Here is a 17,493-nt window from a genome sequence, read left to right on the forward strand (position 1 = left end):
TTGGAAGTGATAGTTTCTGTTCCAAAGCAGGAACAAGGTCTGGGATTCTTTTCCAATCCGTTCGTGGTTCCCAAGAAGGAGGGAACCGTCAGACCAATTTTACCCATGAGTCTAATCAAGTTTCAGTTTCTCAGAGTGCTGTCTTTTAAGATGGAAACTATTCGTTCCATCCTTCCTTCGGTCCAAAAGTGTCAGTTAATATGACCACGGTGTATTAAAGGACGCTTACTTGCAGATTCCCATCCACAAGGACCATCCAGTTTTCTAAGGTTTGCCTTTCTAGACAGACACTTCCAGCTTGGGGCTCTTCCATTCGGCCTTGCCACAGCTCCCAGAATTTCTCAACTCTCGGATGGAAGGTGAATTTGGAAAAGAGTTCCTTAGTTCTAACTACAAGAGTAGTTTTCTGGTGATCCATAATAGACTCCTTATTAAAAAAAAAAATTCTGACAGGAGTCAGGAAATCAAGGAATTTTTTTATTCTTGCCTAGCACTTAAGTCCTCTTCTCGGTCATCAGTGGCTCAGTGCATGGAGGTAATTGGGCTGATGGTAGCGGCAATGGACATCATCCCGTTCTCCCGTTTCCACCTTAGACTTTTGCAGTTAATCATGCTCAGGCAGTGGAACGGAGATTATGTGGATCTGTCTCCGCGATTACAGCTGGAGCAGGAGACAAGGGATTTCTACTTGGTTGGTTGTCTCAGGATCATCTCTCCCAGGGAACCTGCCTTTGCAGATCTTCCTGGGTGATTGTGACAACAAATGCCAGCCTTCTGGGATGGGGAGCAGTTTGGGGCTCTCTAAAGGCTCAGGGAACATGGACTCGGTTGGAGTCTGTTCTACCCATAAACATTCTGGAATTGAGAACAATCTTCAATGCTCTCCTGGCTTGGCCTCAGCTTCGGCCCGGTTCATCACGTTCCAGTCGGATAATATAACTTCAGTGGCTTACTTCACCTGTCAGGGAGGAACTCAGAGTTCCTTGGCCATGACAGAGGTAGCCAAGTTCATTCAGTGGGCAGAGACCCACAATTGCAGTCTGTTGGCGATCCACATTCCAGGAGTGGGAAGCGAACTTCCTAAGCAGGCAGACCTTTCACACGGGGGAGTGGGAACTCCATCCGGAAGTGTTTTCCAGCCTGATTCTCAAATGGGGTCAGTCAGAATTGGATCTCATAGCTTCTTGGCAGAATGCCAAGCTTCCTTGGTACGGGTCAAGGGCTAGGAACCCTCAGGCTGTACTGATAGACGCTGTGATGGTACCTTGGAATTTCAGTCTTGCATACCTATTTCCTCCGTTTGCTCTTCTACCTCGGGTCATTGCTCGAATCAAGCAGGAGAGAGTGTCAGTGATCCTCCTTGCACAGGCGTGGCCACGCAGGATTTGGTATGCAGACCTGGTAGACATGTCATCTCTTCCACCTTGGAGACTTCCTTTGAGGAAGGATCTTCTAAATTAAGGACTTTTCTTTCGTCCAAATCTAGTATCTCTGAAGCTGACTGCTTCAAGATTGAACGCATAATGTTATCCAAGCGTGGATTTTCAGAATCGGTCATTGAGACCATGATTCAGGTTCGTAAACCTGTGACTAGGAAGGTTTACCAAAAGATATGCCGTAAATGTCTATACTGGTGTGAATCCAAGGGCTACTCTGAGTAGAGATCGGATTTCTAGAATTCTGTCCTTTCTCCAAGAAGTTTGGAGAAGGGATTATAGGCAAGTCCCCTAAAGGGTCAAATATCTGCCTTGTCTATTTTGTTACATAAACGTCTGGCAGACTTCCCAGATGTACAATCGTTTTGTCAGGCCTTAGTCAGGATCAGGCCCGTATTCAAATTAGTTACTCTTTCTTGGAGTCTTTATTTAGTTCTTAAAGTTCTTCAAGGGGCTCCGTTTGAGCCGATGCATTCCTTAGATATTAAGTTGTTATCTTGGTAAGTTTTTGTTTCTTGTCGCTATTTCATCTGCTCGTAGATTTTCAGAGCTCTCTGTATTGCAGACCAGAACATTAATCAGGAGATTGTTGTTCCTTCCTTGTGTCCTAATCCTCCTTCTCAGGAGGAATGCTTCTACACAATCTGGATTCGTGCACTAAAATTCTATTTACAGGCGACTAAGGATTTCTTCAGTCTTCTGGTTAACGTATGGGACAGAAAGGTACAGCTACTTCTCTTTCTTTGTGGCTGAAGAGTATAATTTGCTTTGCCTATGAAACTGCTGGACAGCAGCCTCCCGAGGGAGTAACGGCTCTTTCTATGAGGGTTGTTTCCTCTTCCTGGGCATTCAAAATGAAGCCTAATGGAACAGTTTTACAAGGCTGAAACTTGGTCCTCTCTCCACTCTTTTTCAAACTTATATAAATTTGACTTTTTAGCCTCGGCTGAGGTCGCTTTTGGGAGAAAGATTTTTCAAGCAGTGGTGCCTTCCGTTTAGGTTTCCTGTCTTGTCCCTCCCTTATCTGTGTACTGTAGCTTGGGTATTGATTCCCAACAGTAATTAATGATGATCCGTGGACTCATCGTGTCTTTAGAAAGAAAACAAAATTTATGCTTACTTGATAAATTTCTTTCTTTCTTGACACGATGAGTCCACGGCCCGCCCTGTTATTTAGACAGGTTGATAGTATTTTATAAACTTCAGACACCTCTGCACCTTGTTGCTTCCTTTCTCCTTTACTTTGGTCGAATAACTGGGGTGGGATAGAAGGGAGGTGATATTTAACAGCTTTGCTGTGGTGCTCTTTGCCGCCTCCTGCTGGGCAGGAGTGATATTCCCAACAGTAATTAATGATGATCCGTGGACTCATCGTGTCAAAGAAATACATTTATCAGGTAAGGATAAATTTAGTTTTTTTATATAGCACAGTGTATTCTGCGTGCTTCTTCTATGTCGCTCTTTTAGTATGTTGTTTCTTTTTCAGTAGCTGTCATGTGACGACCGCGCAGCTCCTTGTGCCGCCCGATGCGGTTTCTTTTTCATTGGTCTCTGTAAATGGAGGCATTATTGATCTAGCAGCCATATTGGAGTTAGTCTTCTTATCAAGTGATTCAGGAGGTGGTGAGTCACCCCGGCAGAGACCAGGAGTATTGAGTGCCGTAGCGGCATATTTGACTGCAATTTTCAGTGTTTACAGGGTTTTTATTTCAAAGCCTTTATTTAGCCTATTTAGCGTTGGGATTGCAGAGCTGGAAACATCCTGATAAGATAATATTTCTTCTACAAGATATGACGAGTCCAAGGATTTCATCCTTGTGGGATATTAACCTCCTGCTAACAGGAAGTGGCAAAGAGCACCACAGCAGAGCTGTATATATAGCCCCTCCCTTCCCTCCACCCCCAGTCATTCTCTTTGCCTGTGTTAGTAATAGGAAGAGGTAAAGTGAGGTGTTAGTTTAGATTCTTCAATCAAGAAGTTTATTATTTTTAAATATTGCCAGAGGGTGCTATTTTTCTCAGGGGGAAATCGTCAGTCTATTGCTTCACAAGGAGGAGACATATTATTTTCTGCCCTGATGTTTATGATCTTAGCAAACATTATCTAAGATCCATAATGGTTCCCACAATGTAGCTGAAGGTATGTGTGAGAAAATCTTCAGTGTGGAGACCGGTGGTATGTGCAGTCTTTTTTATTTTCTGGGGAGACTTGATATACCAGAACAGGCTGACATTGTCCCCTATATGGGGAAGGGTAAGCAGTATGCACTAAGAAAAATATTTGTGTACCTGAAATCCCTTTATTAATTTATTTCATGTCCAGATGTTTTATACACATTGGGGCTTATGTTTGGGCTTGACGCTGGGAGACTAAATCGGTTTATGGTATGAATGCAGGGGTTTGATCTGCATTAGGACGCATGTTTTTTACTTTTATTTTCATGTCAGGCATTTTTGTTTGGACCCATGCGGATTCTAGTCAAAATTCAGTACGCCTACGGTGGCGGGGCCTATTTTCGCGCGCTCCATCGCGCAGTCTTCATTGACATCGCATAGCTGGCAGAGGCTGGAGGCTTAAGTTGTCTGTACTCGATAAGTCTTTTCTATATATCCGGACATCTGGTTCATTCCGGGGGCAGGTAGGCGCCAATAAATTGTATATATAATAAAATTTATATCTGAGTGTTAATATTGTGTTTAGGCTTATCTTGCAATTGGATGCAATATTAAGGAATGTTTTTTGACACATTAAAACAGTTTTTCAGGATAAAAAGCATTTTTGCAGGTTTCAGTAAAATAGTTGCGCTTTTAAAATTTAAAGGCGCAGTACAATTTTTTTAGTATAATCAAGACTCTATATTTAGCAAGGTATGACTATTATCAGTACTGCTAGTCTGTTTAACATGTCGGACAGTGAGGAGGAAACTCATTGTTCTATGTGTTTAGATGCCACTGTGGAACCCCCTCTGACTTTTTGTCCCTCGTGTACTGAGAGGGCCTTACAATGCAAAGCACAAATTTTATGTAAAGAAAATGCGTGTAAAGATGATTCTCAGGCTGAAGGGAATCCGCCAGTTTCTCCCCAAGCATCACAACCTCTAACGCCCACCCAAGCGACTCCTGGTTCTTCAACCGCGTCTAATTTATTTACTTTGTAGGATATGGCTGCAGTTATGTCAACTACCCTTACAGAGGTGTTATCTAAGTTGCCAGTGTTACAAGGTAAACGCAGTAGAACAGAGGACAATGTGATTGCAGATCACTCTGATGCGTTGTTGGCCATTTCCGATGTACCCTCTCAGGGATCTGAATTGGGGGTTAGGGAACTTCTATCTGAGGGGGAACTTTCCAAATCGGGAAGTGTGTTACCTCAGACAGACTCGGGCATCATGTCCTTTAAATTTAAGCTTGAACACCTCCGTCTTTTACTTAGGGAGGTTTTAGCGACTCTGGATGACTGTGACCCTATTGTGGTACCACCAGAGAAGTTGTGTAAGATGGACAAATACTTAGAGGTACCTGCTTACACTGACGTTTTTCCGGTTCCTAAGAGAATTGCGGAAATTATTAAAAGTGAATGGGACAGACTGGGTATCCCGTTCGCTCCCTCTCCTAATTTCAAAAAAAATTATCCTATTTCCGACACTGTTCCGGACTCCTGGCAAACAATCCCTAAGGTGGAAGGAGCTATATCCACCCTGGCTAAGTGTACCACTATTCCTATTGAGGACAGCTGTGCTTTCAAAGACCCTATGGATAAGAAATTGGAGGGTCTCCTAAAGAAAATGTTTATTCATCAGGGTTTCCTCTTGCAACCTACGGCATGCATTGTACCAGTTACAACTGCGGCGGCCTTTTGGTTTGAGGCCCTAGAAGAGTCTCTTAAGACTGAGACTCCTTTAGAAGTTATCTTAGATAGAATTAAGGCTCTCAAGTTGGCTAATTCTTTTCACAGATGCCGCCTTTCAAATTGCTAAATTGGCGGCTAAGAATGCTGGATTTGCCATTTTGGCGCGTAGAGCGCTATGTTTAAAGTCTTGGTCTGCATGATGTATCATCTAAATCAAAGCTTTTGGCTATTCCTTTCAAGGATAAGACCCTATTCGGGCCTGACCTGAAGGAAATCATTTCTGATATCACTGAAGGTAAGGGTCATCTCCTACCTCAGGATAAGGCGGTTAAATTGAGGGGTAAACAGAATCATTTTCGTTCCTTTTGGAATTTTAAAGGAGTACCCTCTTCTTCCTCTTCCTCCACAAAGCAGGAAGGGAATTTTGCTCAGGCCAAGTCCGTCTGGAGACCCAACCAAGCTTGGAACAAGGGTAAACAAAACAAGAAGCCCGTTGCTACTACCAAGTCGGCATGAAGGGGCAGCCCCCGATCCGGGACCGGATCTAGTAGGGGGCAGACTTTCTCTCTTTGCCCATGCTTGGGAAAGAGATGTTCAGGACCCCTGGGCACTAGAAATCGTGACCCACGGGTATCAACTGGAATTCAAAAGTTGTCTCCCAAGAGGGAGGTTTCTTCTTTCACAATTGTCTGTAAACCCGATAAAAAGAGAGGCGTTCTTATGTTGTGGCACCTTATCTGGACGATATTCTGATTCAGGCGTCGACTTATCATCTAACAAAGTCTCATACGGACACAGTATTAGCATTTTTGAGATCTCACGGATGGAAGGTGAATCTAGAAAAAAGTTCACTAATTCCACAGACAAGAGTTCCCTTCCTGGGAACTCTAATAGATTCTATAGACATGAAGATTTTTCTGACGGAGGTCAGAAAGTCAAAGATTCTAAATACATGCCGAGCTCTTCAGTCCAATCCTCGGCCATCAGTGGCTCAGTGCATGGAGGCAATTGGATTGATGGTGGCGGCAATGGACATCATTCCGTTTGCTCAATTTCATCTCAGACCACTGCAACTGTGCATGCTCGGACAGTGGAATGGGGATTATGCCAATTTATCTCATATAAATCTGGACCAGGAGACCAGAGACTCTCTTCTTTGGTGGTTGTCGCCGGATCATCTGTCCCAAGGGACGTGTTTCCACAGACCCTCGTGGGTGATAGTGATGACGGACGCCAGTCTACTAGGCTGGGGTGCAGTCTGGAATTCCCTGAAGACTCAGGGTGTATGGACTCAGGTGGAGTCTCTACTTCCAATCAATATTCTGGAACTGAGAGCAATATTCAATGCGCTTCATGCGTGGCCTCAACTGGCTTCGGCCAAATTAATCAGATTCCAGTTGGACAACATTACGACTGTGGCTTACATCAATCATCAGGGGGGAACGAGGAGTTCCCTAGCGATGACAGAAGTATCCAAGATAATTTGGTGGGCGGAGGCTCACTCTTGTTATCTGTCAGCAATCTACATCCCAGGAGTGGACAACTGGGAAGCGGATTTTCTAAGCCGACAGAATTTTTATACGGGGGAGTGGGAACACCATCAGGAGGTATTTGCCTCACTGATTCTCAGATGGGGCAGACCGGAGTTGGATCTAATGGCGTCTCGACAGAATGCCAAGCTTCCAAGATACGGATCCAGGTCGAGGGATCCGCAGGCCAAACTGATAGATGCCTTGGTCGTTCAACCTAGCTTATGTGTTTCCACCGTTTCCTCTCCTTCCCCAGGTGATTGCTCGGATCACACAGGAGAGGGCTTCAGTAATTCTAATCACGCCTGCGTGCCACGCAGGATTTGGTATGCAGATCTAGTGGACATGTCCTCTCTACCTCCGTGGAAACTTCTAGTGAGACAGGACCTTCTCATTCAAGGTCCTTTCCAACATCCAAATCTATCTATCATGATCTATCATAAGATATGGCGTAAATATCTTTTTTGGTGTGAATCCAAGAGCTACTCATGGAGTAAGGTTAGGATTCCCAGGTTTCTGTCTTTTCTTCAAGAAGGATTGGAGAAGGGGTTATCAGCGAGTTCCTTAAAGGGACAGATTTCTGCTTTATCAATTTTGCTACATAAACGTTTGGCAGATGTTCCAGACGTTCAGTCTTTTTGTCAGGATCTAACCAGAATTAAGCCTGTGTTTAGACCAATTGCTCCACCCTGGAGTTTGAATTTAGTCCTTAGTGTTCTTCAAGGGGTTCCGTTTTAACCCATGCATTCCCTAGATATTAAGTTATTATCTTGGAAAGTTTTGTTTTTGGTTGCTATTTCTTCTGCTCGTAGAGTTTCTGAGCTTTCAGCATTTCAATGTGATTCGCCTTCTCTTATCTTCCATTCTAATAAGGTGGTTTTACGTACCAAACCTGGTTTCCTTCCTAAGGTTGATTCTAATAAGAATATTAATCAGGAAATTGTTGTTCCTTCATTATGTCCTAACCCTTCTTCTAAGAAGCAGCGTATGTTACATAACCTGGACGTGGTCCGTGCCCTGAAGTTTTACTTGCAGGCGACTAAGGATTTCCGTCAATCATCTTCATTATTCATGTTTTTTTCCGGAAAGCGTGGGGGTCAGAAAGCTACGGCTACCTCCCTTTCTTTTTGGCTGAAGAGTATCATCCGTCTGGCATACGAGACTGCTGAACAGCAGCCTCCTGAAAGAATTACGGCTCATTCCACTAGGGCTGTGGCTTCCTCATGGGCATTTAAAAACGATGCTTCTGTTGAACAGATTTGCAAGGCTGTAACTTGGTCGTCTCTTCACACATTTTCCAAATTTTACAAATTTTATACTTTTGCTTCTTTTGAGGCTGGTTTTGGGAGAAAGGTTCTTCAAGCAGTGGTGCCTTTCGTTTAGGTTCCTGTCTTGTCCCTTCCCTTTCATCCGTGTCCTGTAGCTTTGGTATTGTATCCCACAAGTAAGGATGACATCTGTGGACTCGTCATATCTTGTAGAAGAAAAGTAAATGTATGCTTACCTGATAAATTAATTTCTTCTACGATATGACGAGTCCACGGCCCACCCTGTCATTTTAAGACAGATTATAGATTATTTTATATTTAATTAACTTCAGTCACCTCTGCACGTTTGGCCTTTCCTTTCTCTTCCTAACTTCGGTCGAATGACTGGAGGTGGAGGGAAGGGAGGGGCTATATATACAGCTCTGTTGTGGTGCTCTTTGCCACTTCCTGTTAGCAGGAGGTTAATATCCCACAAGTAAGGATGAAATCCGTGGACTTGTCATATTGTCGAAGAAATTAATTTATCAGGTAAGCATAAATTTACTTGTTGAGAAAAAAAAAATTATATTTATTTTCTCTACATATAGACAGAATGGAATCAGATCAAAATGTATCCGTTTGGTTTGAAAAATGTTTATATTGTTAGTCCCAGGTGATTTCCCCCCCCCCCGTGCAATTTTGCTCCGGGTATGTGACAAATATGTTAGTCTAAAAATAAAAATGGCTCTGTGGGTTATAAAAAATGTCCTTTTAATGGGTACTTTTCCCTGGAAGCAAGGATTGGGGCTATGCTGTATCCATGTCAAACTCTTTAGTACGAGTAATGGTGGCTATTAGCAGACGGCGAGGTGGTCTTTGCTTAACCTAACATTATTGCTACCCCTATTCTAGAAAGCCATAGTTGGTTACTCTGTTCTTTCTTTTCTATGGGTCCCTAGTAGATATGGTGAAGCTGCCACTCCTCAGAAAACAGCTCTTGCCTGACAGAACAGGATCCACAGGTAAGTGCTTTCCCTTCTAGGTTTGAATGTACCGGCACTATTAAATCCTTGTGGAAATGATTTAAATCTGTTTTAGGGGCACTGTTTTTATGTGAAAAGAAGCATCATTTTTTATTGTGGGCTCAGAGATGGGAGATTGTATAAAGTGTTTGACAGGTGTTTGTTTTATTTCTTATTTGCTGCCATCGCTTTTCAGCTCAGCTTATTGGCCCAATCACTTTTTCTGTGCTGCTGTTGGTTTTCTTGCCGTTTTTGTTTGGCACAATATAAAAACTTTTTTTATTGCGGTCACGTGACCGCTCCTCTGCACTTCCAGTTTTCAGCTTCTCTGTTCAGATCTGAGTTTGCCGCAGCAAGTGTGGAGGCTGCATTTTCTTCTATCTACTGTGGCAAGTGGATTTGGGCTGTTCCGGTAACAAGGAGCTGTTTTTTTTTTTGTTTGTTTGTTTTTGCTACCGGGTATTTCTTGTTTTCTGTACTAGTGGTATTGCAACTTCTGGAGGGGTAAGACCTCAGCAGAGCTGAGGGTTTTAAGTATTAATTTATGTTGGTTCATATAAATAAACTTTAGTTTGACATTTCATTTTTTTTGTTAATTGTGAACGAATACCCAATTATGGACACTGATACTGAAGTTGATTCATTTGAAAAATGCTTATTGTGTTTGGAGGCTAAGATAATTCCTCCTGTACAGTTTTTCTCTTCATGTTTAAATAAAACTTAAAAGATAAGATGTCTCTCCCTTAGCCTCCTGTCTCTCAGGATAGTGTTATCCTAGCTACGCCTCGGCTTTCCCCTCAAGCTTCACATACAGTGCCCTGCGGTTCCTCTCAACCTTCTGGAGGTGTATTTTACTTGAGGATTTTGCTGCACAGATTACTTCTGCTGTTTCTGAAGCTTTAACGGCTTTTCCAAAGGTTTCTGGTAAGCACAAGAGGAAACTAAACATATTGATGTTAGTAAGACTTACTCCGCTAAGGCTGCGTTAGTCAGTTTGTCTCAATTATCTGATGAGAATGATTCTTCAATGGCTTCTGAGGGGGAATTGTCAGATTCTGATACTGTAGTGACAAAGTGAGATTAATTTCAGATTAAAGTTAGAACACTTTTGAGTTCTTTTGAAGGAGGTTATTGCTACTTTGGAAGAATCTAAATCTGTTGCAGAAAATCCAAAGAGGTCTAATAAGCTTAATAGGGTATATGAGTATGACAGATTTTATAACTCAGGAATGGGATAAACCAGGGATTCCTTTTTCCCCGTCCCCTGTTGTTAAAAAGATGTTGCCCAAGGTAGAGGGAGCTATATCTACTCTGGCTAAGAGAACTACTATTCCTATTGAAGATGGTTGTTCTTTCAAGGGTCCCATGGATAAGAAGCTTGAGGCTTTTTTGAAGATGTGCATTCATCAGGGATTACAGTGGCAACCTGTTGCTAGTATTTCTACAGTTCCAGGGGCAGCATCTTATTGGTGCGATGATTTATCTTATCCTAGAAGAGACTACTATAGAGGAGATCCAAGACAGGATCAAGGCTCTCAAGCTAGCCAATACATTTATTTTGTTATGCCAACATGCAAGTTCTTAGGTTGGGTGCTAAGTATTCTTGTTTTACTGCTTTAGCTTGTAGAACTCTCTGATTAAAAATTTGGTCTACAGATGTTACATCCAAGTCCAAGCTTTTATCTCTGCCTTAAAACGGTAAAACCTTGTTTGGACTATGTCTGGCAGAAATTATTTCTGACATTACAGGTGGAAAGTTTTCATTCCTACCTCAGGATAAAAAGAATAGACCAAAGGGTCGCCAGAATTCTAATTTTCATTCCTTTAAGGGACAGAAGTCTTCTTTTTCCTCTTCCAAGTCGGATCAATCCAAGTCTTCTTGGTGGTCCAGTCAGCCTTTGAATAGGGGGAAGCAAGCTAAGAAGCCTTTTGTTGATTCTAAATCAACATGAAGAGACCACCCCCGATCATGTAGTGATTCAAGTGGGGGGGCAGGCTTTCTTTTTTTTTAGCAGGCTTGGATACGCAATGTTCCAGATCCTTGGGCCATAGATATAGTATCCCACGGTTACAGAATAGGATTCGAATCTTGCCTTCCCAGGGGCAGGTTCCACATGTCAAGGTCATCTGCGAGCCAGATAAGCAGAGAGGCCTTCTTAAACTGTGTAAAGGACCTATCATCCCTGGGAGTGATTGTTCCAGTTCCTCTAGAGGAACAGGGTCTAGGATTCCATTCAAATCTATTTGTAGTTCCAAAGAAGGAGGGCACTTTTTGTCCCATTCTGGACCTAAAGTATCAATCAATTCCTCAGGGTTCCGTCCTTCAAGATGGACTCCATTAGTTCTATTCTTCCTTTCGTCCAAAAGGGTCAGTTCATAACGACCATAGATCTGAAGGATGCGTATCTTCATATTCCTATTCACAGGGATAATTACCAGTTTCTAAGGTTTGTCTTCCAGGAAAAACATTTCCAGTTTGTTGCCCTTCCTTTTGGCATTGCTACAGCTCCCAGAATTTTTACAAAGCTCTTCTGGCAGTGGTGAGGTCCCAGGGTATTGCTGTGGTGCCTTATCTAGACGACATTCTAGTTCAAGCACCATCTTTTCATCTAGCAAGATCTCATACCGAGATATTGTTGTCTATTCTATGTTCCCACGGGTGGAAAGTGAATCTGGCAAAGAGTTCCCTTGTTCCAGATACAAGGGTTTGTTTCTTGGGAACAATCATAGATTCCCTGTCCATGAAGTTTTTTCTGACGTACGTCAGAAAATCCAAGCTACATGTTTCTTGCCTTTCTCTCCAGTCTGCTATTTGTCCATCTGTGGTTCAATGCATGGAGGTGATTGGACTGATGGTTGCCTCCATGGACATCATTCCTTTTGCTCGGTTCCATCTGAGACCTCTGCAGCTATGCATGCTCAGTCAATGAAACAGGGATGACTCAGATCTCTCGCAGAAGATAAATTTGGATTCCCCAACAAGTCTCACTCTCATGGTGGGTTTCACAGGACCATCTGTCTCGGGAAACATGCTTCCTGGGTGATTGTGACCAGGGATGCCAGCCTGTTACGCTGGGGAGCAGTTTGGGGTTTCTTAAAGACACGGTCTGTGGACTCCAGAGGAGTCGTCTCTCTTCCAATAAACATCTTGGAGTTGAAAGCAATTTTCTATGCTTTAATAGCTTTGCCTCAACTAGCTTTGGTCCGATTTATCAGATTTTATTTGGACAACATCACCTCGGTGGCCTACATCAATCACCAGGGAGGAACTCTGAGTTCCTTGGCAATGAAGGAGGTGTCTCGCATTCTCCAGTGGACGGAGTCTCACGATTGCCATCTCTCTGCCATCCACATACCAGTGGTGGACAACTGGAAGGCGGATTTTCTAAGCAGGCAGACTATTCATCCCAGAGAGTGGGCTCTCCACCCAGAGGTTTTCACAATGATAACTCTCAGGTGAGGGATTCCGGAGTTGGATTTTATGGCGTCAAGTACGGTTCAAGGTCAAGAGATCCTCGAGCTGTTCTGGTAGATGCTCTAGCGGTTCCTTGGAGCTTTAATCTAGCATACCTGTTTTCCTGTTTGCTTCCACGAGTAATTGCTTGCATCAAACAGGAGAGCGCTTCTGTGATTCTAATAGCTCCTACATGGCCTTGCAGGATTTGGTTCGCGGATCTGGTGACGGTCAACTCTTCTGCCGTGGTGGTCTCTTTCTTCATCCAAATCTGGTTGTTCTGAAGATGACTGCGTCTACGTTTGACGCTGAGAAAGTCCTAGATACTATGCTTCAGGCTCGTTAACCAGTTGCTCGCAGAATTTGCCTTAGGGTATGGTGTAAATACATTCATTGGTGTGATTCAAAAGATTTTTCTTGGAACAAAGTAAGGGTTCCTCAAATTTTGGCTTTTCTTCAGGAGTGCCTGGAGATGGGTTTGTCAGTCAGTACTTTAAAGGGTCAGATTTCTGCTCTTTCTATTCTTCTGCATAAAAGTCTGGCAGTTCTGCCAGATGTTCAGTCTTTTGTTCAGGCCTTGGTCAGAATCAGGCCTGTGTTTAAATCTGTTGCTCCTCCTTGGAGTCTTAAAGGGACACTGAACCCAAACTGTTTTTTTCATGATTCAAATAGAGCATGCAATTTCTTCTATAATGTACGACGAGTCCACGGATTCATCCTTTACTTGTGGGATATTATCCTCCTGCTAACAGGAAGTGGCAAAGAGCACCACAGCAGAGCTGTCTATATAGCTCCTCCCTTAGCTCCACCCCCCAGTCATTCTCTTTGCCTACTCTAAGTACTAGGAAGGGTAAAGTGAAAGAGGTGATAAAATATTAGTTTTTAATTTCTTCAAGCAAGAGTTTTTTGTTTTAAATGGTACCGGTGTGTACTAGTTACTGTCAGGCAGCAGATGGATGAAGACTTCTGCCTGGAGGATGATGATCTTAGCATTAGTAACTAAGATCCAGCGCTGTTCCCACAGAGGCTGAGGGGTACAAGAAACTTCAGTGTGAGGAACGTTTTCATGCTATATAGCAGTGAGGTATGTTCAGTCATTTTTTCTGGAGAGACTGTGTATTTCACAGTATCCCCATGGGAGTATGGGTAAGCAGTAATCCTAAGAGCTATAGAAAGGCATTACTAAGCTTGCATAAGGGGCTAATTAAAAAATTGTTGACACTGAGTTTTGAATCTTTGTGGGCAAACGTTTTATGAACTGGGAGTGCTGTTAACGTTTTGTGGGCAATAACGTTTTTTGGGCAACTTTATTGAGGGTACACTTGGCTTATTTTTTGGGTCTCAGACCCACATGGCTAGTTTAAAACCGCTCTGGTGCGGTTCTTTGAGGCTGTAGAGACATCGAGTGAGATGGACGGGGGCCTATTTTCGCACCTCAGATGCGCAGTTATTTCTCTTGTGGTGTATCCAGTCCATGGATCATCCATTACTTGTGGGATATTCTCCTTCCCAACAGGAAGTTGCAAGAGGACACCCACAGCAGAGCTGCTATATAGCTCCTCCCCTAACTGCCATATCCAGTCATTCTCTTGCAACTCTCAACAAAGATGGAGGTAGTAAGAGGAAAGTGGTGAAATATAGTTAGTTTTTGTCTTCAATCAAAAGTTTATTATTTTTAAATGGTACCGGAGTTGTACTATTTTATCTCAGGCAGCATTTAGAAGAAGAATCTGCCTGCATTTTCTATGATCTTAGCAGAAGTAACTAAGATCCACTGCTGTTCTCACATATGTCTGAGGAGTGAGGTAACTTCAGAGGGAGAATGGCGTGCAGGTTATCCTGCAATGAGGTATGTGCAGTTTTAAGTTTTTCTATGGATGGAATTGCTAGAAAATGCTGCTGATACCGGATTAATGTAAGTTAAGCCTAAATACAGTGATTTAATAGCGACTGGTATCAGGCTTACTATTAGAGATATATACTCTTATAAATGTGCAATATAAAACGTTTGCTGGCATGTTTAATCGTTTTTATATATGCTTTGGTGATAAAACTTATTGGGGCCTAGTTTTTTCCACATGGCTGGCTTGATTTTTGCCTAGAAACAGTTTCCTGAGGCTTTCCACTGTTGTAGTATGAGTGGGAGGGGCCTATTTTAGCGCTTTTTTGCGCAGTTAAAATTACAGACAGAGACATTCAGCTTCCCTCAGCAGTCCCCTGCATGCTATAGGACATCTCTGAAGGGCTCTAAAGGCTTCAAAAGTCATTTATTGAGGAAGGTAGGGCCACAGCTGAGCTGTGGCAGTTGTTGTGACTGTTTAAAAAACATTTAATTTCGTTTTTTTGATCCGTTTTTTGCATTAAGGGGTTAATCATCCATTTGCAAGTGGGTGCAATGCTCTGCTAACCTATTTCATACACTGTAAACATTTCGTTTGAATTACTGCCTTTTTTCACTGTTTTTCAAATTTTGACAAAATTTGTTTCTCTTAAAGGCACAGTACCGGTTTTTATATTTGCTTGTTAACTTGATTTAAAGTGTTTTCCAAGCTTGCTAGTCTCATTGCTAGTCTGTATAAACATGTCTGACATAAAGGAAACTCCTTGTTCATTATGTTTAAAAGCCATGGTGGAACCCCATATGAGAATGTGTACTAAATGTATTGATTTCACTTTAAACAATAAAGATCATTATTGCTGACATTACTGGAGGTAAAGGTCATGCCCTTCCTCAGGACAGGTCCAAATCAAGGGTCAAACAGTCTAATTTTCGTGCCTTTCGAAACTTCAAGACAAGTGCAGCATCAACTTCCTCTGCTACAAAACAAGAGGGAACTTTTGCTCAGTCCAAGACGGCCTGGAAACCTAACCAGTCCTGGAACAAAGGCAAGCAGGCCAAAAAGCCTGCTGCTGCCTCTAAGACAGCATGAAGGAATGGCCCCCTAACCTGTAACGGATCTAGTAGGGGGCAGACTTTCTTCGCCCAGGCGTGGGCAAGAGATGTTCAGGATCCCTGGGCGTTAAGGGGTTAATCATCCATTTGCAAGTGGGTGCAATGCTCTGCTAACCTATTTCATACACGGTAAACATTTCGTTTGAATTACTGCCTTTTTTCACTGTTTTTCAAAGTTTGACAAAATTTGTTTCTCTTAAAGGCACAGTACCGTTTTTTATATTTGCTTGTTAACTTGATTTAAAGTGTTTTCCAAGCTTGCTAGTCTCATTGCTAGTCTGTATAAACATGTCTGACATAGAGGAAACTCCTTGTTCATTATGTTTAAAAGCCATGGTGGAACCCCATATGAGAATGTGTACTAAATGTATTGATTTCACTTTAAACAATAAAGATCAGCTTTTATCTTTAAAAAATGTATCACCAGAGGATTCTGACGAGGGGGAAGTTATGCCGACTAACTCTCCCCACGTGTCAGACCCTTTGACTCCCGCTCAAGGGACTCACGCTCAAATGGCGCCAAGTACATCAAGGACGCCCATAGCGATTACTTTATTATCCATGACTGCCGCCATGTCTTGTACACTGTCAGCGGTATTAGCCAGACTACCTGAATTTAGAGGAAAGCGTGATGGCTCTGGTGTTAGGTGTAATACAGAGCATACAGAAGCTTTAAGAGCCATGTCTGATACTGCCTCACAATATGCAGAAGCTGAGGAAGGAGAGCTTCAGTCTGTGGGTGATATCTCTGACTCGGGGAAACCTGATTCTGATATTTCTACTTTTAAATTTAAGCTTGAGAACCTCCGTGTTTTGCTTAGGGAGGTTTTAGCTGCTCTGAATGACTGTGACACAATTGCAGTGCCAGAGAAATTGTGTAGACTGGATAAATACTTTGCAGTGCCGGTGTGTACTGAGGTTTTTTCCAATACCTAAAAGGTTTACAGAAATTATTAATAAAGAGTGGGATAGACCCGGTGTGCCGTTTTCCCCCCCTCCTATTTTTAGAAAAATGTTTCCCATAGACGCCACCACACGGGACTTATGGCAAACGGTCCCTAAGGTGGAGGGAGCAGTTTCTACTTTAGGAAAGCGTACTACTATCCCTGTCGAGGACAGTTGTGCTTTTTCAGATCCTATGGATAAAAAATTAGATGGTTACCTTAAGAAAATGTTTATTCAACAAGGTTTGATCCTGCAGCCCCTTGCATGCATTGCTCCTGTCACTGCTGCTGCGGCGTTCTGGTTTGAGTCTCTGGAGGACATACTTAACAAGCTTAGAGCACTTAAGCTAGCTAATTCTTTTGTTTCTGATGCCATTGTTCATTTGACTAAACTAACGGCTAAGAATTCTGGATTTGCCATCCAGGCGCGTAGGGCGCTATGGCTCAAATCTTGGTCAGCTGACGTGACTTCAAAGTCTAAACTACTTAACATTCCCTTCAAGGGGCAGACCCTATTCGGGCCTGGTTTGATGGAAATTATTGCTGACATTACTGGAGGTAAAGGTCATGCCCTTCCTCAGGACAGGTCCAAATCAAGGGTCAAACAGTCTAATTTTCGTGCCTTTCGAAAACTTCAAGACAAGTGCAGCATCAACTTCCTCTGCTACAAAACAAGAGGGAACTTTTGCTCAGTCCAAGACGGCCGGGAAACCTAACCAGTCCTGGAACAAAGGCAAGCAGGCCAAAAAGCCTGCTGCTGCCTCTAAGACAGCATGAAGGAATGGCCCCCTAACCTGTAACGGATCTAGTAGGGGGCAGACTTTCTTCGCCCAGGCGTGGGCAAGAGATGTTCAGGATCCCTGGGCGTAGGAGATTATATCTCAGGGGTATCTTCTGGACTTCAAGGCTTCTCCTCCACAAGGGAGATTTCACCTTTCACGATTATCTGTCAACCAGATAAAGAAAGAGGCATTCTTACACTGTGTGCAAGACCTCCTAGTTATGGGAGTGATCAATCCAGTTCCAAAGGAGGAACAGGGACAGGGATTTTACTCAAA

This window comes from Bombina bombina, chromosome 1, assembly GCF_027579735.1.
Source record: "Bombina bombina isolate aBomBom1 chromosome 1, aBomBom1.pri, whole genome shotgun sequence".
NCBI lineage: Eukaryota > Metazoa > Chordata > Amphibia > Anura > Bombinatoridae > Bombina > Bombina bombina.